The 25,793-nt window shown below is 41.6% G+C and overlaps 1 long non-coding RNA gene across 1 annotated transcript in view; it reads right to left on the reverse strand.

Annotated features, from left to right (window-relative positions):
* The window catches only part of LOC127533185 (uncharacterized), a 187,477-nt gene that overhangs the window by 73,154 nt on the left and 88,530 nt on the right, over nt 1–25,793 (reverse strand). The gene's annotated exons all lie outside the window — the stretch shown is intronic.

Below are 25,793 nucleotides of genomic sequence, written 5' to 3' on the forward strand. Positions count from 1 at the left end.
TTCTTTTGTTCAGTCCTCCTCTCCCGACTTCCCTATCTTTACTATATTTTTCATATACTTTGTTTGTCGACTTATTTTCAAGATTTTCTTACTTTCTGACATTTTTACTTTAGTTAGGAGCTAGATTTAACTGGTTTTCTTCGGAGCTACTTTTCCTGCCACTATCTACAGCATGGTGCCACCGGAAGCCCCTCCATGGGAGTCTTATTAGTGCAAATCCTGAATCACCGACAGAGCAGCAGGCCAGCCAACTGACAGCAGTCCATCAAGGGCCATGCCACAAATATCAAAGTCTGATATGAATCTATTCAGGGAATAATAATTTAACCATTTGTCCTGTATCATAGATACATGTATGAAGTTTGCAGCAAATGAAAAGAAAGGTGAAAATCAGTTTAATATTCAGAGTTAAGATGGATTAAATGCGCTGTCAAACAGCGCTGAGTGGAGGGGATGACCGGACCAAGATGGCGGCCCCACCGCTCATCAGCCCCAATAGGCAGTAGCAGTCGATGCGTCGTCTACTCTTTATATATGTCTGATTCTTTGCCTCAGCCCCTTGCGATTTGCAACAGCTTCGACTTTTTTTTTTTTTTTTAACACAAAGAGGTTATACAGGGTGTTAACTTAGAATGATCATAGAAAATAACACAAAATGGAGACAACTTATTCATATTACATTGTAAACACAAAGAGTCACATAAAGAGAGTATTACAACCATATGTGAACAGAAGAGGATGAAATTAACTAAAAATTAATAACACAAACAAATTAATATTAAATCAGGGAATTTTGAGTATTTAATAAACAAATCTGAAATTTTTATGGCTTTGTTGTTTGATGATGTTGCTATTGTATTAAAGTACTGTTTGAGTTCATTTTCAAAGTAGTTTCCATTTGGATTTTTCTTTTCCCATTTCGTTTTGTGAATATGAAATTTGCCCAGCATGATAGTCTGCAACAAAAGGGAAAGACCGTAAGGTATGGAGGGATTTTCAAACTGAAAGAGGATGTGGCTCTCCTGGAGGCTGATCCTGTGTCCGGTTTTGTTATGGATTAGGTTATGTATATGATTCCAGAGGTTTTTACTGTATGAGCATTGATAAAAGAGGTGAATGATGGTTTCTGGTTCTGTTTGGCAAAAGTCGCAGTTGTAGTCTATATTTAATTTAAACCTCTCCAGGGTTTTCTTGCCAGATATACATTGTGACAGATTTTGTATGATATTTCTTTGACCTTTTTGTGAACAAGCAGCTTCTCTCCAACCAGCCACGCCCCTCTCCAGTTTATTTCCCCATACAATGAACTCCAGTAAGAGTTGGCTGCCGGTCGATTTGAAGGTAGAATGAGATTCCTGATAAATTTATTTGAGCAGACTTTGGCTGTTATGTCTATGTTATGGATGAATAATTTTGCATCATTTTTCTGAGTAAGAGGGTGGAATTGGGAACCTTCCAGGAGCTGCAGAATTTCTATTGGTATTGCGTTGGAAATTGTAGTGTATTCTGTTTGTGAGATTGTGAGATGGTATTTGTTAATAAATTGGTTGTACGGTAAGATTTGTCCTTGTTCATCGATTAACTGATTGACCCATAATACTCCCTGATCAAACCACGATTTGTAAAATATTGTTTTGTTTCTGTGCTGTATATGTTGGTTGTTCCATATGTAGCAGCTGGTTGGCGAGAAGCCGCGTTTGTAGATCAGCCCCCAGGAGAGCAACACCTGTTTATGGAAGTTTGATAATTGAATTGGTATTTTGTCAATTGTTTAATTACGTTTAAGTAAAAAATTAATTCCTCCTAATTTTTTGAATACATAATTTGGTATTGCATTCCACATATTAACATTTTCTCTTATGAGGCGACATAACCAATTAATTTTGAACATGTTATTCATAGTTTCAAAACTTAAAACTTCCAACCCTCCATTTCCCCTCTGGGTACAGAGAATCTCTTTTTTTTAGATTATATATATAAATATACATATAACAAGGAGCTAGACTAGAACAGGATAGAGTTTATTTACATTTACAATAAACACAATTATTATTATTAATATTAACTATTTATTTTTTATACCTCTCTTTAGGATAATATATGCATATAACAATGAGAGACTAGAACAGGATAGTTTAACTTAAGTATTAATATTAATTAATTATTATTTAATTATTTCTTTCTCTCTCTCTCTCTCTCTAGGCTGTTATACACATCTAAGAAGGAGATAGACTAGAACAAGATAGAGGCAGACTGGAACAGAATACAGTTTATTTACATTTACAATACACAGGTACATTGTTGTGCGTTTCCCTGAGTAAGTAACACTTCACACCCCACCCTGTCAAACTCATCAGGTTTAAAATGTTTGCTGCAGAGCACCGACTCATCACTTGCAGCAAACCCCACCCTCCTCAGAGCTGCTTCCCACTACCTCCTCAGCCAAAAGTCTTTGGGAAACCTACATGGAGTAAGAACAATAGACAAAAAAGTAAATAAGTCTGTACACAACAACATATCTAAAAATAAATCATGCTACTAAATTAAGGACAATGAACAGAAGTAGCCAATATACTGAAGACCAGAGTTATTTAATTTGATCAGTATAACATTGTTTAGTAACATTTCAATTATGTGAGAGCAGTCCTAAAGAATTGCCTGAAATCCCAATCATAAAATGGGTTTGGAGGAAGAACATAGATGCTAATCTGGATATATATGAGTTAGGCTTTATAACTACTATTGGTAGTATTGGTGGTATTAATAGTAATGCGACTACTAGTGGTAATACACCAACTACTGCTGCTGATACTGGCACTGCTACTACAACTTGTAATACTATTACACATGCTGATACTACTTCTACTACTTTAATAGCTATTTATACTACTACTACTGCTGCTTGAACTTTTGGTATTACTATTACTGCTGCGTTTACTTTTAGTATTACTACTACTGCTTGTACGGCTACTAATAATCGTCTGGTGTTTGGTTGTGCAGCTGTTAGCTTGCGTTAGTGTTTTGCTAGCGGCTAACTGGTTAGCTTTCATAGACTCTGAACAAGATTTAACAATGAAAAAAGAACCAAAAAAAATCTCACCTATGGAAAGTTATTCCAAGTTTCCTTGTCTCCATCGTTCGAATCGTACGTAGTGTGCAATTAAATGTAGCGCAATGAGCCGGCATTGGTTAAAATGCCGTAAAATGCAGAAGGGGCCAGAACAAGGGTCGGTCAGTCGGTGAGATTGCTTTTGCATTTGAATTGTGAAACACTTTTTGCGGGGCGAGCACGAAAATGAAAAAGCATTTCTGAGTTTGCTTTTGCTTTTTAATTTAGTCACAAAATGAGCAGTGTTGAAGAAGAAAATGAAATTGTATTTTGGAATACTGCTTTTTAATTTCATTTTTGAGTCAAATAGTGCAGCCATGACTTTGAAATGCAAAAGCATTTCTGCTAATGCTTTTGAATTTTTGAATTTGACATTTCAAATTGAATTTTGTTACCTTTTTGCTGGTGAACCTTTTGAAAATTAAATGTCAAATGTGATTTGCTTTTGCTTTTTCATTTAGTCACAGAATGAGCAGTGTTGAAGAAGAAAATGAAATTGCATTTTGGAATATTGCTTTTTAATTTTATTTTTGAGTCAAATAGTGCAGCCATGACTTTGAAATTCAAAAGCATTTCTGCTAATGCTTTTGAATTTGAGATATGAGTCACAATCGCTTCTGTATGTGTATGCAAAATGTCCCACAAACAGCTGTAGAGGTATTTCAGTTGGGAACAAAATTACTAACATTGACCAACATTGGCATCCCATGATTGCAACAAATCTGGTCAAGATCCATGATGCCAATCCATCAGTCAGGCTGAAAAGCGAGTTGTCCACTTATCATAAGGTTGACAATTGAAAACCCCCAGCTCATTTGCTAAAGTGCAGGGTTCTCACCAGGATTTTTTTTCAGCGTAACGGCAGGTCCCACACGTGCACGCGCGCATGCGCAATAGACGGGAATGGGTCAATTGATGACAGGAAAGTACGGCTGAGGTGGGGAGACATAAATTAACCTAGATAGGCACCCAGTCGATTAAAAACAAACGCACATGGCGTTATCTGTCAAAATAACAGTGTAGCGGCCCTAATCACAGTGTTAACCCTTCCTGTTCGGGCCCCGACCGTGGTCAGGAAGCCCGGGGTTAACCCCCTTCATTTCATCAGCAGCCGTAGAGGCAAAGACACAGAAGCCCAGCCGTATTGAAGAAAACTGCAGCCTTTATTGTCTATCAGCAGTGGCTGAACAGCACAGTACCGCCAACCCAGCAACTACACACCTTCTCTCCTCCTCTACCGAACTGCCGTCTCTCTCGCTCGCGCTGGATTCAAGGTCGCTTGGACATCTCACTCTCTCACACACACACACACGCTGCTCTCTCTCCCTCTCTCATGACAGAGCCACACACTCTCATAACAACAGCGTAATCTTTGAGATGCACTGGTGAGAACCCTGAGCTGTCAAAATAACAGCATAGCGGCCCTAATCACAGCGTAATCTTTTAAACTGACAGCATAACGGGCCGTTAGACTGCGTAACGGGCCGTTATGACAGCGGGCCGTTACGCTGAAATGCGCTGGCGAGAACCCTGAAGTGTCCATGGGCAAAACACTGAATCCCAATTTGCTTCCAATGGTAGGTGAGCACCTTGCATAGGAATTCTGTTACCATTGGTATGCGAGTGTGTGAATGGAAAGTACACTGTAAAGCGCTTTGGGGAACTTAGCTCAGGCTGCACAGTGGTGTTGTGGTTAGCACTTTCGCCTTGCAGCAAGAAGATCACTGGTTCAAATCCCGGGCTGGACCTGGGATCTTTCTGCATGGAGTTTGCATGTTCTCCCTGTGCATGCGTGGGTTTTCTCCGGGTGCTCCGGCTTCCTCCCACAGTCCAAAAATATGCTGAGGTAAATTGATTACTCTAAATTGTCCGTAGGTGTGAATGTGAGTGTGATTGTTTGCCTGTATATGTAGCCCTGCAACAGACTGGCGACCTGTCCTGGGTGTCCCCTGCCTTTGCCCGAGTCAGCTGGGATAGGCTCCAGCACCCCCCGCGACCCTAGTGAGGATAAAGCGGTGTATAGAGAATGGATGGATGGAACTTAGCTCTGACAAATAAGTGCTACATGAGTGTGGAGTATTTACCATCTGGCTCTGCCACTCAGCTGTGCCTTATGTATAGGTATTTGAAGTTCCTAGGCTGCTGTGTGGGTAAAGTGTAGTGAACAGATTGAACAGTGTACTCCATTTCAGCCTTATCAATGATGAGACACTTAATTATGCTTTACTGCTTACCTAAGTCTTAAACCATGTGCTTTTTAAGGATTTAAGGACATTAGACTAATGAGAAACATTTTTTTATCAGTGACATTTCAGTTCATGTCATGACTTCAACATCTGTCTCTTGGTTAAGCCTTAGCCACTGATGTGACATTCACAATTTATGGTGAAATCCTTGTTGAAACCATTACTTCATACAAGCACACAACATTGCAGAAGTGTTTAAGTGTTAAAGTTACAGAATTTAAATAAATGACCTTTGGATCCCATAATTTTACATTTGAGCTTAAAGGGTGTCTGTTTCAGACACCCTTTGCAGACATTTAGGAGATATGAAATCCTTCAGCGTGGCCGACATTCCGAACACACACACACACACACACACACACACAGGGGCCGAAGGGAAACTGTGTTAGCGGTGAGATAAGCCTCCTTTGTTAGCTTGTTGACACTTAGACACTATTAATTAGACTGGGCCCAACTAATAGTTTGTGTGTGTGTGTGTGTGTGTGTGTGTGTGTGTGTGTGTGTGTGTGTGTGTGTGTGTGTGTGTGTGTGTGTGTACTTTTCAGCATATCTCTCAGAAAAATTTTATATAATTAATATAATAATTTTATATTATTTTTAGCTCGAACATGGAATTTGTCAACTGACTGGTTTTGTCATTTGTATTTCCTCCTTGCAGATGTGTTGCTGAGACACGTCTACCAAACCAATGTGCTATTTACTTAAAGTGACAAATTCTAAAATTTTTATTTAAACAAATGTGTCATAATTTAGTCATAATTATGTCCAAATGCAAAGATATTTACATCAGCAGGAATGAAAACTGCATGGATCATTCAGGACATGAAAGAGGCTTGTGACCAAATCAACATCGCAGCTGTGCAAGGATGAATCTGTCATTCAAGGCGGTTCTTCCCATGTTGTCTTGCTGATGAGGTTACTGCCTGTGATGTTGATGAGATTCTATGGCCTGATGCAGCTAGGTGAAAAGGTGTAGTATTTAATTTATTCCATTCAGATTTCTTTCTGTTTTCTTCTTTTACTTTACAGATTTTTTTATCCTGTACTGGTAGTACAGTATTTTTATTTGTCTATTTTCTGGACTTACAGTGTTGGGACATGTTTTGTTATGAATGTCTATGTTGACTGACTTTGGTTATATGAAGAGAAATAAATCCTACTTTTAATAGTCTGCAGCATTGATCTTGTGTTGTGTTTGGTGAATTTACCATGTTGTATATTTGCACTCTCTCTGTGTACTCTACTTTCGGTAATCTAACCACTCAGAGGTAGAATTGTTAAAAGTGTTTTAAGTTAAACACAGCAGTGTGTAACTGGTTCAAACAGAATGAAGCCTAATGAAATGCGTGTTTTTCATTCGGTAACATAATATGCTTTTTTTTAATGTGTACATAGTTTTTACAAGAATGTTTCATTTTCCACAGAATCTGAGGTGTTCTGCATATTGTGTGGGTGGTTGTTTTAATTGTGTGTAGTGTTTTGAAATTCCGAGCCCTGTTTTCCAAATCGTGCTTAAGCAATTGTAAAAAACTGTATTTAGTGGGTACCACCTAATTGTATGTTATTTGAATGTTTTACTTTGAATACACTGACTGGCTACTGTGATCAAGACAGAGCAGAGGAATTAATTTCATACAGTTATTATGACTTCCTTTTAATTTTATGTTATACATCCAGGTGTGTACTACAGTTAACGTGCTGCTGGAGATAGTTAGGTTTGTGTTGTTTGCTTTCCCTGTGTCTCTCCAGCTCTCAGTTACATAAACAAGAACTCCTTGGCTTAGCATTGACCTCTTGGTTAGGCAATTAATTGTGCACCCAAACAGTAATAGCTCAGACCCCCCACAAACTGCAGGCCAAGGTCTCCCTTTCCCTCTCAGTTTGTGTGTGTTCATCCCCCTGTGTGTCAATGCTAGTGTGTGTTAACTAATTGGAATGCTGAGCTTTTTGTCGTGCAATCACAGATGCCTGTGGAATTTGAGCTGATATGAAAACAATTGCTTCACTTTGGCTCAGCCAGATATGTCAAGTAGTGTGTTTTCACATGGTGAAAACCATAGAAATCAAACACAATCTGCTCCGCTGTTTACACTCAGACTTTCTAGAATCTGTTTACAAGATGTTTTTTTTTTACCCTATCCCACTTGTATGCCAGTGTCAGCCAGTGTACTACGATTTAGTATGGCAGAAACCTGGAACAAGCATGAATGTGTACATCAGGGATGGAATTGTCTGTGTTTTGTTAACATGACGACACGTAAATCCTTGATTAGCTCTTTAACATAAACTTCCTTTACTGACTGATCGACAGAGGAATAGCAGCAGACAGAGTGGTGGGAAAGAAAGGATGTGTGTGTGTGTGTGTGTGTGTGTGTGTGTGTGTGTGTGTTCTTGTACTTGCTACATTGTGAGAACCATTTTCTGCATTTAACTATCAAAGTGAGGACATTTTTACAAAGTGAGGACATTTTGGCCGGTCCTCACTTTGAAACAGCCATGTTTGAGGGTGAAGACTTGTTTTTAGAGAACAGGTATGAATTGAGGTTTGGTTAGGGTTAGGGTAAGGATTAGGGTTAGGCGATCAGTTGTGATGGTTAAGGTTAGGGTAAGGCTCTAGGAAATGCATTACGCCTATGGATGTCCTCACTAAGATAGAAGTACAAACGTGTGTGTGTGTGTGTGTGTGTGTGTGTGTGTGTGTGTGTGTGTGTGTGTGTGTGTGTGTGTGTGTGTGTGTGTGATCAGGTGCTGGCTATAGTTGTGGGGACCTAATGTCCCACAACCATAGGAAAACCAAAAGAAATGTCATTTGTGGGGACCTCATTTGGGTCCCCATGAGTGGAAACAGTGTTTTCTTGGCCATGTTGTTGTTACTGAAAAAAGTAAAAGTGCAAAAACGTTTCTTTGTTCCATTGTTTTGGTCTGGGTTAAGGTTAGGGTTAGGGTAAGGGTTAAGGGTTAGATATGAATGGGAGTCAATGGTAGGTCCCCACAAGGATAGGAAAACACAGTGTGTGTGTGTGTATGTGTGCATGTGTGCGTGTGTGTGTGTGTGTGTCCTGATTTGATGATGAGAAGCTGACACAAACTCCTTGCTTGGAATAAATATTTGATGTCTGACAATTTCATTTTAGTTCTGATGCCACGTTTCCCACAACCACACTATTTACCAAGCAATATTCTGCTTGAAACTTGAGGCACGGCCACATTTAAAACCGCTTGCTTCAGCCAAGCATTTTCTCTCTTCTGCTGTAACCTGCAGCATTACAGCCGATCTACTGCAACTTTAGGGCAAATATCAGATTTTGGTATGGACGGAGAACATGCAATTCGGCAGTCCTGATTGTGAATCACAGTTCAGTGCTTGTCTCTCTCTGAACACTGAAAGTGCATCCTTAGTTTCACCCACAAGTGTGAAGCAGCCAAACTGCTATGTACTACAGAATGGGCTGGCTAAGTAACACCAAGTGTAAATCCTCCAAACTTTGTTTTATGTTTAAGTTTACATGGAACTATGACACATTTCACACAGTCTGAGATTTTGGCTGTGGCTTTTCAAACCCTGGATGAAGTATTTTGGATAAGCTAGAAGATTTCTAGAGAGTTAATGATAATAAACAAAATTTTAAAAGATCAGCCTTCAAGTGACAAATGCATGGACTAGTTGTCAGCATCACTTTGAGACAAGATGTTAGGGATTTTGTGAGAATTGCACAGGTGACAGAAGTCTGTCATAGAGACTTATGTGAGTTAACCCTTTACGCTTCAGTGCGTCGTAGGTGTACCGCCGGCGGTACACCTACTAATTTGCATAGGAATTTCAAGAATGTCCGACGGCTGCAAACACGATTATACAAACACTATACGCCGATGGAAAGCTTAGATTCTCATGAATCCGCCGGTATAAACCACTTTCAGATGCGATTACTACAGTGGGTGAGAAAAACACATTTGTCCGACAAAAACGAATATTCATCCATCCGTTCTCTATACACGGCTTCAACGCACACAGCGCGACTCACATTTCCGGGTTCATTACTACACACAAAAAAAAGATTCCACAAAAAACGGCCATAATCCAACCTTTTACATCCAGACGACACAAGCCAGTAAACTGTTTTGTCCAAAACATGTCCTGAAGTCGTATAAAATCCCCGAATCGGTCATTTTCAAGGAAATGCACCTCGTGATGCCCGTCCAATATTCCCCGTATTTTTTGTAATTTTTTTAATTTAAAAATAGAATATTAGCGATTTTTTGTACTGAAAACGGCTGGAATTGACTGAAGCTTAAAGAGTTAATGGACATATTCTAGTCAACAGTAACTTTAAGGTACCTCACGTGGTGAACCTACACAATTTTAGACAGGTATTTTTAATGTTGAGACTGATCAGTGTGTATTTACTTGATTCTATAAATCCTTTTGGCACTCCAGGCCAACATCTTGAAAAAGAATCTCAACAATGACATCCAGTAGATTCTTTTGGAGAAAGTCACAGAAATGATCATTGCAAATTATTCAAAGGAAACAAACGTGCATGTGATATGCTGATGGATGGGTTTGCTTAAGACCCAAATTCTATTTTGACATTCACACATGAGCAAACGCTCTGTGACAGCTGTCAGCTATTATCAACATACAATCTTGTGCAACTTTGAATGGAACAAGTTATCACAGGTTGTGTGGGGAATCCAGGTGCAGACACCAACGAGGATGAAGAGAACAGAGACTTGTGAAGACAATGTTTATTTACAACGAAGACATCAGATAGAGATGAAGACATCACAAGGTGAATGCTATGTGCAAGCAACAAAAACACGTGAGCCTAAACAAAACCAGAGGAAGGTGAACAGACAAGCCAACTAAACTAAAGGCTAAATTAACAACAGAAAGTGAACACTGAAAACCATGAACACAAAGTCACAGGAGACAAGGGAAAATACAAAACACATGAAGCTACACACAGCACAGAATCTACCAGGAAGATACGAGACATAAATTACCAGCAGAACCGAGAGACAGAGCTAAAGCTGATTAAAACAAAATACAACAAGGCTCGGAAACACATGGAAAAGGAAAAACATAACCGGCAGATTGGACTGGGAAGGGGCAGACAGGAAAGCCAGATGGCTAGTTCTGAATTCAGAGAATGTGGAAGCAGAAACAGGAAGTACATGATCCTGAGTGAAGAAAAAAGAATAGGGCAGGGAACCAGTCTGGGCATTTATCAAAGTTGACGGTCTGGCAGAGAGTGAAATCTGACCCAGGATTTTATTCAGTGTTGAACAGAGGCAGGTGAGCTGATTAGGAAGATGCTCAGTGTAGCTGCCATCTCAGCAACTTATACAGTTTAAGTTCATATTACGTTCATCTAATTTTGAATTATAACTGCAATAATTTACATTATGAATAAGAGGATTTTGTTCTTTTCTATGTCACAATTAACAGATGCATAGGAACAAATGTTTACACATATTTAGTAGAACTAATGTTCGTTTGTTGTGGTAGTGTCAGGTTCATTTTAAATGACGCACATTATGGTTGAAGCAAAGAATGAATGAATGCATCGTCCGGTGTGCAAGACGTTCAAGTCACGTATGAAGACTGAAATTTCTTTTCTTTTAACTCCCTTTGGTTAATGCAGCCAATGAGATATGTTTATATGTATATTTGTCTGTATTTCTGTATTTATAAGGGTATTTTGTGTAACCTCAGTTTAATTTAGCTTTGTGTTTGTTTAGTTGTTACATTATTTCACCCTATGAGAGGTGAAATTAAATGCCTGAACAGGAACTACACTCTGTCAAACACACACAGAGGGAGAGAGGAAGGAGGAGAAGCTGCAGCAAATCAGGACAGAAACAAGAATCCTGACACTAATGAAGCTATTCAAGGACCGCATTAAACTTAAATGTGTTTAGTTTGAATCTGACTTCTGTGTATATAGTACAACTGGTCCCTTGTCTCATTGTAACACCTACAATTTAATAGTTCATGACTTTTCATGAACAACCATGTCTGTGAAACAAAGGGGAAAAGACAAACACTTCTACTTCACACAGCGGCCTTTCTGTCTCTCTCTCTTTCTCTGTCTCTCTCTCTCGGCCCCCACCGCCCCCCAACACACACATACTGTGTACTCCTATCCTTGTGGGGACTTACCATTGACTTCCATTCATATCTAACCCCTAACCCTTACCCTAACCTTAACCCAGACCAAAACAATGCCTAACCCTGAAGAAACGTTTTTGCACTTCTACTTTTTCGGTAACAACAACATGGCCAAGAAAACATTGTTTTCCCTCATGGGGACCCAACCGAGGTCCCCACAAGTGACGTTTCTTTTGGTTTTCCTATACTTGTGGGGACGTTTGGTCCCCACAACTCCTATAATTATCAGTCCACACACACACACACACGCACACGCACACACACACACACATACTATGTTTTTCTATCATTGTGGGGACATACCATTGACTCCCATTCATATCTAACCCTTACCCTAACCCTAACCTTAACCAAACCCTAACCCTAACCAAAACAATGCCTAACCCTAAAGAAACGTTTTTGCACTTCTACTTTTTTCAGCAACAACAACATGGCCAAGAAAACACTGTTTAAACTTGTGGGGCCTGAAATGAGGTCCCCACAAGTGACATAGTTTTCGGTTTTCCTATAGTTGTGAGGACATTTGGTCCCCACAATGTAGCAAAAGCTAAAACACACACACACACACACACACACACACACACACACACACACACACACACACACACACACACACACACATTTTAACAAAACACTCTATTATCCTGCCCATTGTTGTTCACTTCCGGTAGACTAAAAATTCCCACAGTTGTTCTGGGTGACTGAGTACACAAAGGCAGACAGACACACACATGAACACACAGACACACACACACACATGAACACGCAGACACAGACACACACACAGACACACACACACACACACACACACACACACAAAGATAATTGTACACACATAGTATTTCGTGTGTGAGCTATTTCTTTATTCTTTAGCATTGGCTTTCAGTTTGAGAATATGATTTCTTGATTTGGTTCAGATGCTTTCACTCAAAACCCTGTCTTCACACTCAAATAGTCCCTGCTCAGTCACCACTCACCCACGTTTCTCAAAGCTACATGTCAGCACTCAGGTATATTGCTGCTTGCACAGAAGGCCTGAGCACCAACTGAAGTCATTCACTTCTCACTCAGGCTGTTTCTGTGTGTCTGCTCCACTCTTAAGTTTCTGCAGATTCCTCTGCAATAATGCTGCAAAAATTCCTCAACCAGAAACCAGTCTGAATGCCAGATATGATGTTGATTATTTAAACTATCACTGGCACCTTCGGAGTACATTCACTTTACTCCTCCTCACGGACAGTTGCTCTCCTTTCATAAGAGTCCAGACAGTTCCCTGTATTTTTTGCAATAATAGCCACATGTAATAATTCTACTTCCATTTTACAGCCTGTTTTTGTCAGCATAATTAAGGGGAATGCATCATCACCTTCATGAGAGCATAGAGGGGACTGAAACACATTAATTCAAAGCCTTTAATTGTGCAAACAGCCTAATACTAATACTGTGTCTTACAATAAACTAAAACCAGGTGTACAATTGTCACTAGATGAGCAGCGTTGCAGATCTGCATCTGTAGCTTCAAGCAAAATGTAGCTGTATCAGATACTTGTCAACTAAAGAAGGAAACTCCCATCCTTAGATTTGTTGACTCGTTTAGGAAGCTTAGGACTTCTGCACATTTGTTGTGGCATGTTCAGCTCTGGTATTTTAGAATCTCAAAAGACCTTGTTATCATTTTACTTATAGACAAGACAGTGCCGCTAAAAAACTATTAAGACTGTGACAAGAGGTGGGTGGTAACGAATTTTACTCCATTACATTTACTTGGGTAACTATTCAAAAAAAATGTACTTCTGAGAGTAGTTTTACTATGCCATACTTTTTTCTTTGACTTGAGTAGATTTATGAAGAAACATTACTCTTACTCCGTTACGCTGGGCTACATTCAACTCATTACCTTTTTATTTACCACATTAGATGTGCTTTATTTTGCCAGAGAGATGCCCTCAGTGGATCTACCACATGACTGTTTCACCAATCAGACGACGCAACAATCATCACGTGACTCAGTTTCAACAGCCATCACCCTGCAGTCACATGACCAACTTTAGTGGCATAGTGGCACAAACTCTACACACGTAGCAGACAGGGAATGAAAAAAACGGGGGCATTATTGAGAAATTTGATCTTGCTTCAGAGTCCGACGACATTATCATAGCACTAGAATGGATATCTCCGTCTTTGGCTTTTGTCTTCTGTTTACTAACACAGGTGAAGTGAAGCGTGACGTCGGGCTTGGTAGATCCGCATGTGGGGAGGATGGAGTCCGAATATTTGGATATTGTGGTCCAGCCCCAGTTGTAATGTTATTTTCTATCTACTGCGCCATTTGGAGGGAAGTGGTATACAGTATATCTTGTCACTGAAAGTAGTTTGCACTGTTCAAACATAAAAACGTTACCTTTCTGCAGGTGTTTGTTTCAAAAGCTTTATGTTGTGAAAAACTGAGATTTGTAAATTTGTGTTTCTTGTGCCTTAATCCTTAAAAAGCCGGGACCGAGTATACTCGGTTCACGCTTACTCGTACACACAGCTGAAACGGAACATTCTTGGCTCGCTAATTAACATAAAATATGCACACACTTGTATGTTTAAGTCAACCAATGGTAAGATAGAAACATTGGCCCCAAATTTGCTTATTTCAAACGGTAAAGCCGTATGAGCCGTTATAACGAAGCCGCAATTACGAAGCTTTTATTGGGGCTGCGTACCGGCCGATGCCTGGTTAATCTCATCCCGACCTACAGGCAGAAACTAAAATCTGCCAAGCCTGTGGTAAAGACTGTGAGGAGATGGACCACTGAGGCAAAGCTGGAGCTACAGGCCTGCTTTGACTGCACTGATTGGAATATTTTTGATGCTGCAACCACTGACCTGCACGAACTGACCGACACTGTGACATCCTACATCAGTTTCTGTGAGGAGATGTGTGTACCAACCAAAACCTTCCTCACTTACAATAACAACAAACCCTGGTTTTCACCAAAGCTCAGGCAGCTTCGTTGGGTCAAGGAGGAGGCCTACAGAAGTGGGGACAGGATCCTGTACAAACAGGCCAGGAACACACTGACTAAGGAGATCAGAGTAGCTAAGAGGAGCTACACTGAGAAGCTAAAAAACAACTTTTCAGCAAACAACCCAGCATCAGTGCGGAGGAGCCTGGAGACCATCACAAACTACAGGAGACCCTCCCCCCACACTGCAGGGAGCCATCACCTAGCCAAGGAGCTCAATGGGTTTTATTACAGGTTTGAAAGACCATCTTTCTCACCTCTCACCCACCCCAACAACACCACCTCACAACTGTTCACACCTCCTGCCACCCCTTTCCTTCACCCTGCAGACCCCTCACCTGCACTCAGGATCTGTGAAGAGGACGTGTGTCGGCTCTTTCAGAGACAGAAGATCAGGAAGGCACCAGGACCAGACGGTGTGCCTCCCTCCTGCCTGAAAGTCTGCGCTGACCAGCTGACGCACATCTTCACACAGATCTTCAACAGATCTCTGGAGCTGTGTGAAGTCCCCTCCTACTTCAAACGCTCCACCATCATCCCAGTCGCCAAGAAATCCTCCATCACAGGACTAAATGACTACAGGCCCGTCGCCCTGACGTCTGTGGTCATGAAATCTTTTGAGAGACTGGTGTTGGTTCACCTGAAGGACATCACAGGCCCCCTGCTGGATCCCCTGCAGTTTGCCTACCGGGCAAACAGGTCAGTGGATGATGCAGTCAACATAGGACTACACTACATCCTGCATCACCTTGACTCCCCAGGGACTTATGCAAGGATCCTGTTTGTGGACTTCAGTCCGGCTTTTAATATCATCATCCCGGACATCCTCCACTCCAAACTCCTCCAGCTCACTGTGCCAGCCTCCACCTGTGAGTGGATCACAGACTTCCTGACGGACAGGAGGCAGCAGGTGAGATTGGGGAGCATCACATCCAGCACCCAGACAATCAGCACTGGTGCCCCCCAGGGGTGTGTGCTCTCCCCACTGCTCTTCTCCCTCTATACCAACGACTGCACCTCAGGTGACCCAAGCGTGAAGCTCTTAAAGTTTGCAGACGACACAACTGTCATCGGCCTCATCCGGGACGGTGATGAGTCTGCGTACAGATGAGAAGTGGAACAGCTGGTCCTTTGGTGTGGTCGGAACAACCTGGAGCTGAACACGCTCAAGACTGTGGAGATGACAGTGGACTTCAGAAGGAGCCCCCCTGTGCTGCCCCCACTCTCCATTCACAACAACATGGTGTCTGCTGTGGAAAGTTTCAGGTTCCTGGGTTCCACAATCTCCCAGGACCTGAAGTGGGAGTCCAACATCGACACCATCAGGAAAAAGGACCAGCAGAGGATGTACTTCCTGTGCCAACTGAGGAAGTTCAACCTGCCACAGGAGCTGCTGATCCAGTTCTACACCGCCATCATCCAGTCTGTCCTGTGCACTTCCATCACTGTGTGGTTTGGTTCAGCCACCAAGCAGGAAAGGCACAGACTGCAACGGACAGTCAGGACTACAGAAAAAATCATCGGTGCCAGCCTGCCCTCCATTCAGGACTTGTACATGTCCAGAGTCAGGAAAAGGGCAGGCAACATCACTGCAGATCCGTCACACCGTGGACATAACCTGTTTCATCTCCTCCCTTCCGGCAGGCGCTACAGAGCTCTGTACGCCAAAACCACCAGACACATGAACAGTTTCTTTCCACAGGCTGTTGCTCTGATGAACATTTGAAACCAGTACCAGTCTGAATCATGAACATAAACATCCACAACCTCAACAAACAGTCCTATAAACAATAAAATTATAACTAAACACATTCTGTATACACTGTGTAAATAAAAATTATCTACATCTGTGTATAATGTACATAAGCTCCACCATTTCCACTGATCACTTTAAACTAGGTTATTTTATGTTGTTATGTTATGTTATGTTATGTTATGTCATGTTATGTCATGTTACGTTATGTTATGTTAATTTTTCTTATTACGTAATGTTAAAGTTATGTTAGTATTTTTTATATTTTTCTTTCTGTAGCATAATTTTTGTTTATTATTTAATTTTCTATTTGTCTAGTACAAGAGGCTACTGTAAAATACCGCAGTCAAATTCCTTGTATGTGCTCACATACTTGGCAAATAAAAGTGATTCTGATTCTGATTCTGAAATTCAAAATGGCGAACGTCTATGACAGTGCGACCTTGCAAGACTTGATTGATATTTTTATGGATTAGGTGGTTTTAGTATATGTACTTCTCCAGAAATATGGCCTTGTAAGGGTTAACTAGTCATTTTGTCAAGATGTTGCTTATTTTTGCTTTTCTTTAATTTATTATTTTTAAATACCAAATTTGCACATTATTTTATAGTTTTGTTTTTTTTTTGATCACATGATTTCTAAAAAAATAAATCAGACATTACAGTCAAACAGTTACTCATTACTTGAGTAATCTTTTCACCAAGTACTTTTTTCCTCTTACTTGAGTGATTTTTTTGATTACTACTTTTTACTTCTACTTGAGAGATATTATTTTGAATGAACATTACTCTTACTTGAGGACAATTTTTGGATACTCTACTCACCTCTGACTGTGACTGTAATTCAGCAAAACTGTAGTAAAAACACACATATTGAAGAAATTAGTGTCACCAAAGAGGTGAATCCAAATCTCACGTTTTGAACAAATAATTTCAAAGTTGTGAGGGAATTTTTATGCACATGTTGCTGTTTTGGTCTAGTGATTTATTTAAAAAGTTGCAAATTCTAGTACGCTACACAATTGGTGAAATCTAATGAGTACAATAGTAAGGAGGTTTGAAGACTCCAGGAATTATCTTTACCTGGATATATTATTCAGCAATGAGACATGGGCCTGAACACCATGTGACCAAGTCTTTTGACGTATAATAATGCAACAAACTGATGTCTTACATAAACATCAAACTTTGTACATATTATAGTCAAGGAACATGAAACGCAAGCAGCAATTTAATTTATATGCAGTATACACCAAAAGAGTATTCACCTGTCACAACTGCATTATTTCTGTATTGACAACGGCAGTATTTTCTCTGAATAATAATCCAAACCAAAAACTTCAGAATGACTGTATTGAAAATAAACATCCCTAAGTAGAAAGCCAATGCAACAAAAATGAAGATGGAGGTTTAAAGAAGTATATAGAAGAATGGTTGACCAACCAGAAAGATGAAAACACAGTTGATTAAACTCATGAAATGGCTGCATGCTAATCTCTGATGGATATGTTCAGAACTTATTCTGCTGCCCACTTTAGTTGTTGTCATGGTGATAAATGATATCCAAATACGTTGGCCAAGGACCTGGCCCACAATCTCTGACCCTTGACTGAGCAAAGCCAAATAGTAATCCCTTTCGGTTTAATTAGGAGCATAGGACAACCACCCCACCTTCCACAAAATAGATAACTGTTTCTCTGAGTCTCCAGCTCACAGTGGATCCTACTAACTTGCTCTGTTTATTTCAAAGTGAAATACATCCACATGAAAAAAGTCCATTCAGACTCTTAGACTGCGTGTGTGTGTGTCTTGTAATTCTTTGGAATGTTGGCCATGCTGAAGGATTTCATATCCCCTAAATGTCTGCAGAGTGGCCCCTAACACACACACTCATTCCTCAGTATAACAGAGTCTTGGCTAAACTTGGAATGGAGACAGACCCCCTGCACAGTACAACCTTTACACTTCAACAGTGTGTATCTCTGTGTGTGCGTGTGTGTGTGTGTGTGTGTGTGTGTGTGTGTGTGTGTGTGTGTGTGTGTGTGTGTGTGTGTGTGAGCCTACAATTCAATGGCTGTTTGATAGCTCTGTCGTTCTGTCTCTCTGCTCCCTGCCAAGTTATTTCAGCTGAATCTACTCACACTGTGGACTAGGTTCACCTCTATACTTCTACCCGCCAGGAATGTGAATACAGCCCTGAGATTCTCATTTGATTTGGTGGTAGTGACAGGAAAGTATAATCAGCTGAAATTTTGAAGTAATAAGCCTTGACAATTTCACAAAACTAAGGGATATTTATCTGTAGTTTAAGAAAATGTAAAATGGACTTAAAACTCACACACAAACATGTGGGCATGTTTAAATGAATTAAGAGTGTGTGTCAGTTCTAGTTAACATGCGCTTCCTAAAAAAATGTAATCATACATCACACTAGAGCTGGCCCGAATAGTGGTTTCTGGTCTCTGGATATTCGGGGCCTATTAAGGACGAATATCCGAATATTCGTTCCGCCACGTAACATCTGACGGGGGTGGCGGAGACGGCCGAATGTTCGGATCCATTCGTCTGGTCTCCCAGACCGGAGGAGACCCACCTGAGTATTCAGATCCATTCATCTGCTCTCCCGGACGCAAATTTTGCACACTGCCTGTTTTGTCTTCAGTTAAACTGAAGAATTCCCAAACAGCAGAGGTCTTCAGCATCTTGTCTTGTGTTTATGCAACAAAGTGAAGTGTGACGTCAGAGTCGGCAGCCACCTGGCCCTTCGGGTGGTGGTAACAAACACGAATGGATGAGCCAAGATGAGCAGAACACAGCGGGATGAGCTGAAGTGGGGCGAAGGGAAGAGACGAGCTCTAAATATTCGTATTTTCGTCTGCCGGGAGGAGGGAGTGATCACGTAGACATATGTGTATATGTCTATGACATGTGTATATGTCCATGTGATCACACGACGGGATGAGCCGATATGAGCCGAGATTAACATGTGAGCTTTTTTCGCTGTGCATGACAAGCAAAAAGATGATGTTGTCACGGTCCCCTGATGAGAATGTGGAGGAGCTGCCGGACCAATGCAGTTACAACTCATCACCCATCATTCCCCCTGCTATATAAGCTGGCACCACGTGGCATGTGGTGTCGACTCATTGTTGTTTTCCCCAGACAGAGACAGTGTTACAGCAGACACCGGAGCAACCTGCCTTCCCCACCTGAGGACCTTCAGTTCTTCAGTAGAGGACCTGGGGCCTCATTTATAAAACATTGCGTAGGATTCATACTAAAAGTTTGCGAACGCCAAAAATCGCCCCTGATTTATAAAACTGTGCGTAAGCACAGCTGCACGCAGTTTCCCCTTTATAATCACACACCGGCTGGAAGATTGCGCAAGTGGATCCACCTCACATCCCGCCCACAACACACCCACATTTTACCATGAATGGTCAATGCAAAGTAACTCATGAATGTATCTATATATAAATAAGCCGCTGATCCACGGCATTTTACGCAGCGCCGGTCTGCAGTCTTTTCCCCACACTGCTGTGTGTCAGGATGAATGAGTCATGTGTTGACCCAGGCCACCCTGCCACTAAATTTGTTATGGTCATGTCCGATGTACAAATAATTTCTACACTGACTGAATGTACATTTTTTCGGTTCACATAGACAAATTCATTTTCACTCGGAGCCCTGAGTGTGGTTGTGGTGTGACGCATGTGGGCCTGTGTGCCTGTGTGCCTGTGTGCCTGTACAGGGCTGATTAATGGTTGGACGCTCATCCCATTCGGCCGCATATGGATAAATAAACAAAATTATTTACTTTTTACTGTGATAGTTGCAGTGAAGAGTGACAGGAAATGGGGAGGAGAGTAGGAGGAAGACATGCATAAAAGGGCTGCGGGTAGCGGGCAGGAATCGAACCTGTGCTGCTGCGTCGGAGACCAGCCCTTGCAAATGGGTCACCTGCTTAACCAAATGAGCTATACGGTCGCCGGGTGATCAGTAAACAAAATTATTTAATAAAGACCAGTGCACCGGCCCAGATGTGGACTGGCCCTTTGGTCAAACGACTGAATGAAATAACGTTCAATCCGCCCCTGTTGATATATGAACATAGTTCTGCAAATACAGTCATAGGCCGAATGGCGCACTATATGAACATCTACAAAAATGAGGGTTTATGATTATCCGGCTCTGTCTAATATGTGATGACAATAAAGGTTTGAGATCAATCTGGTTTCAATTCACCACTTCACCCTCCGGCACTGCCGTTCCCTCTGTCTCCAAAATGTGCGTAAGCAAGCATCAAAGTTGGCGCACATTCTCACGCCGTTTGTTTTTAGAAATCACAACGTACGCCACTTTCTACGCAAAGGTTGTGATTTACACCACTTTCTAGCCCTGTTTTGTGCCTACGCAAGGATCAAGTATCAAGGTTGGTGCACATTCTCACGCCAAGTTTGTTTTTATAAATCACAACCTTTGCGTAGAAAGTGGTGTATGCCACTTTCTAGCCCGGTTTTGTGCGTACGCAAGCTTTATAAATGAGGCCCCTGGACCCCCCAGCAAAGTTTGGTAAGAAGTGATTTATTTATTTATTATTTATTTATTAATTCAAATAGGAATTAAAAAAACATTTTGCACAAATAAAGAATATGTAATTTTGGAAATGATGGGAGTATTTGTGCAGTCTGTTTTGTAAGAGAAGTAAGTATTTTAGTCTGTGAGCTGACATACCATCAGTGTCAATGTGGCGCAATGCAAAATTCACATCAGTTCTTCTCTAACTTCTGTCACTGTCTCTGCTAACTAAAGGCGGACCCGAAGGCCGAGTAGATCTAAACATAAAACAATAACCAAACTATGGGGTAGGGAGACTCACGGAAGTCCTGGGTTGGGAAGGAGGAAGCGGGCGGAACAGCTGGAGCAGACGGAAAGAGGTGACAAGGGCAGGGAAACAGGTAATACGTCCAAAGGGGAGATTGAGTCCAGAAAGTGGGTGCAGGAGATGAGGAACGGTGTGCAGGGTTTTGCTGAGTGTGTCGTGGCGTGGATGATGGAGCATGGAGCATGGAGCATGGATGATGGAACAATGAACCGGCGGTGAGTTGTGAGGGGAGTCGGGCTTATATGCTGCGCTGATTGGAAATTCATGCCGGCTGTGCAGGGAGCACAGCTGCTCATCACTGAACTGATGAGCTGGTTCACTGGAGGAGGAGGGCATGACACAAAGGGTACCTTCATTAGGTACAACTTTGAAGAACTTAGAATATACCGTATTTTCACGACCAAAAGGCGCACTGTACCAAAAGGCGCAGTCTCAGTTATGTGTGCCATTACTGTATTTAACACACACATAAGGCGCACCTGATTATATGGCGAGGGTTTTATATACAATCCACGCCCACACCTCCCCCTTTAACGTTCTCATGGTGTCCTCTACTACGTCGGCCTTACAACAACAACACACACACAAGCATACAAGTGTGCGTATTTAAAAATAGAGCGGGAGCAAAACGGAGTTTGGTATTCTCCATCAAACATGCCAGGCTCACTTTCTTCACTGTCAGAGTCACTTTCCGTGCCGTGCGGTGCCTCGGAAATGATGCCGGCTTTTGCGAAAGCTCGAACAACAGTGCCAGCAGACACGTTAGCCCAAGCATCTACAATCCATTGGCAAATTGTGGCGTAACTCGCCCGGCGCTGCCTTCCACTCTTAGTGAAACTGTGGTCTCCATCGGTCATCCATCGCTCCCACGCCGCTCGCAGCCTTACTTTGAACGGCCGGTTCACACCGATGTCCAGCAGTTGGAGTTCCTTTGTCAGGCCTCCCGGAATGACAGCAAGCTCAGAGTTCATTTGCTTCACTTGTTTTTTCACATCGGCTGTGAGATGGGCACGCATAGAGTCACAGATCAACAGCGATGGTGATGCGTGGAAAAAACCACCTGGTCTCCGTCCGCCTTACAACAACACAACACAGTCTCACGGGGATTCGTGAAACTGTCACGTCAGTTTTTGTTTCGGCCACAGCAGCGGCCGGATCACATCTGAAAGTGGTTTATACCGGCGGATTCATGATGATTTAAGCTGTCCATCGGCGTTTGCGGCCGCTGCTGCGGCGCGGTGGCGGCCGCAAACGCCGATGGACAGCTTAAATCGGCATGAATCCGCCGAATTTGCATAGGAATTTAAAGAATGTCCGGCGGCCGCAAACGCCGATGGACAGCTTAGATCGTCATGAATCCGCCGGTATAAACCACTTTCAGATGTGATTACCACAGCGGGTTTCGCTCGTGGTGAGCGGCACGAAAAACATGACGACATCGTGTTGGTGCGCACGAAACCGAAACAAAAACTGACGTGACAGTTTCACGAATCCCCGTGAGACCGGGCTGAACAACAACACACACAGGACGCACTGCACCATAGGGCGCGCCGCACAATTTGAAGAAAATCTAAGACTTTTATGTGCGCCTTATAGTCGTGAAAATACGGTACTTAAATATTACATTTTTGCTACTTTATATGAACCCTCCAGAGCATTTATTTGGTAGATTATGGCTTTACAACACATACGAACATCTATCATTGATGATTGATTAAACTATCCCTCAGTGTACGAAAATGTTAAAAGCACTGGACCTCAACCAGCACTGTGAGACTTAAAATGATGTCTACACGATCCAGTCTAGAGTTACTACAATTTCATTTGGCAGACGCTTTTGTCCAAAGCGACGTACAACACAAGCAAGAATTCAGATATAAGGAAAAACCTGTAGTAAGTGCAAAAAGTGCTTCAAGTGCGATTAGTCAAAGGTTGCAGAAGAATTGCCAACCCCCCCCCCCCCCCCCCTTTTTTTTAAATCTTTGTCAGCGCTAAATAAGTGCTGGGTTTTGGACCACCTGACTTATTCTACCCCTAAAGTGGAGTCAGATTAAGTGCCTAGGTGTTCTCTAAACAATTGAGTCTTCAATTGTCTTTAAAAGTAGAAAGGGACTCAGCAGAATGCACAGAGTTTGGTAATTAGCTCCACCATTTGGAAACAACAGAGGAGAAGAGTCTGGCTAGAGATATCGAGGGTTTTGGACCACCTGACTTATTCTACCCCTAAGGTGGAGTCAGATTAAGTGCCTAGGTGTTCTCTGAACAATTGAGTCTTCAGTTGTCTCTTAAAAGTAGAAAGGGACTCAGCAGAACGCACAGAGTTTGGTAGATTGTTCCACCATTTGGGAACAACAGAGGAAAAGAGTCTGGCTAGAGATATCGAGCCGTGCTGGGCTGGAAGCACCAGGCGTCTCTCACATGCAGAGCGAAGTGGGCGTGAAGGGGAGTAGACCTGTATCAGGGAGTTACTTGAACAAAGGGGTGGTTTGCCTGATTGACTGCTGATCTTGGTTCTTCAACTTCATTCCCAGACTAAGTGGTGGGGGTCCATGTAATAAAGTTATTGTATTGTATTGTAAAGCTGAAAGAAAATAAATATGGAATATAGAATTTCCTTCACACCCTTCTAAATAAAACAATAACAAGCTTTTATTTGATAAGTTGAGAAACATTATCTAATGTAAAGGGTATTGGAAAAAAATCTTAGAACAGTTCAACAATGAGCACAACAAGAACCATCATGAGGTTCATAAAATTGCTTGATAAAATGCTAGATGAACTAGTATTTCATCAAAACACATTTCAAATAAATATTATTTTACTAGCATAACAATTACCAAACTTAGTGAAGTGTGTGCTTTAAGTGACAAACAGCATCTGTGGCAAAGTCAAGGCAGACAAAGTTCAACTATTCTTTGTCTGCACAAAGAAGGCATCTCTATTTGTAAAATTAGCCAAAAAAACAAAACAAAAAACTCAATCTAAAAATGTACATGTTGTCAGAAAGTTACAAAGTTGAGAATTTGTGACTGAGCAAATTTGGTTGCTAAGTCAACCTGTGCACTGATGTGCACAGGTTGACTTAGCAAGAGCAACAGCAGATGACTCAATTATGAATCAACACAAACTACAGGACAACAGGGGAAACAAGAACAAGAGTCTCGATACACCTCTGTTCACAGAGCATTGGAAACATGGTCAGTGAGTATGGTAAAGAGGGATGCAGTGGAAACCACTCAAGCTCTTTATATAAGACAGCAACGATCACTGAGATTAAGTGATCACATAACACCCAATATTGATCAACCTCAGACCAACACTGCTCTCCAAACTCCATCACCATGTGGCCTTATACCATGACTATAAACTGGCAGAATATCTCTGGACTTGTGCAAAGTAAGAAAAGATTCTGACCACATACAGACTCAGTGACCAGAGTTCAGACATTAAGAAAGGACGTGAGAAGTCGTGGCAACCAAACAGAGGTGAACTTTCCTTGAAAATAAGACAACTACAATGGCATCAGACAGGAATACATCAACAAAAAGTTTGACTCATCACTCCCAGTCTTCACATAACTTTTTACACACACACACTTTTTTTAGAGAAAGTCTTAATGGACTGTATATATATATATTTTTTTCTGACCTCATGCTTTGGCAATATTGTTAACCTGAGATCCTAATTAATTCTCATAGGGTCAGCGGGCATCTGAAGTCTGTTCCAGCTGACTTAGGGTGAAAGCAGAGAACACCTTGGACTGGTCACCAGTCTATCACAGGCTACACAGAGGAAATAAAACAGTTATACTCACATTCACTCCTACGGACAATTTAGAATCTCCGATTTACCTCAGCATGTTGTTGGACTGCAGGAGGAAGCTAACCTTGCCAGCAAGTTGATTTCTCGCGATATTTGTGAGTTCACAAATCTCTCAAGAAAGCATCTTGTACCGCTCCCGCTTTCACTGTTCGGACAGAGCCAAGTTGGCACGGGCCAATCACGCAGCAGTATTCGTGTGTGGGGTGGGATATCCGGGTGTGAAGACGACAGCACTCTCGACGACACCAAGCGCCAGTAGGTCAAAACAAACATGGCAACGGAGGACAACGATGGTATGGGAGACGCCAGTGTTTACAAACAGTGACGTCACGAAGTCACGTGATTACCGCGCTGGTTGGCAAAAGGAACCAGTGGAACAATGGCTGATGCGAACTATCCTTCCGTGAAATTGTCCGATTATGCTCAATCCTTATCACCTGAGGCCCGACAAATATACGTGAGTAAGCTGAGATATCAGAGAAATAGTAAAACCTTGCCAGATCCCTACAATTTGAAGACTGTGTGGGTTGACGATCCTTCATTGTGGCCGGACATTTCCTTCACCGACATTTATTTTTACTTGATTGACACCGCTGGGCAGTTCGCCCACCCAAAAATATATAATTATGAATTAAAAATAATATATCTTCTGTTAATCTTCAACAAGATGTCAAAGAAACGTCAATACGTTGCTGTATTTTTTGTCTGCAGTATGGCTTCTATGTAACAGTAACAGACCCACAGCATTTTTTAATTCTAAAAAAACGATCGCTCGACGCATACAGAAACAAA

The sequence above is a fragment of the Acanthochromis polyacanthus genome, chromosome 3, assembly GCF_021347895.1.
Source record: "Acanthochromis polyacanthus isolate Apoly-LR-REF ecotype Palm Island chromosome 3, KAUST_Apoly_ChrSc, whole genome shotgun sequence".
Lineage (NCBI taxonomy): Eukaryota > Metazoa > Chordata > Actinopteri > Pomacentridae > Acanthochromis > Acanthochromis polyacanthus.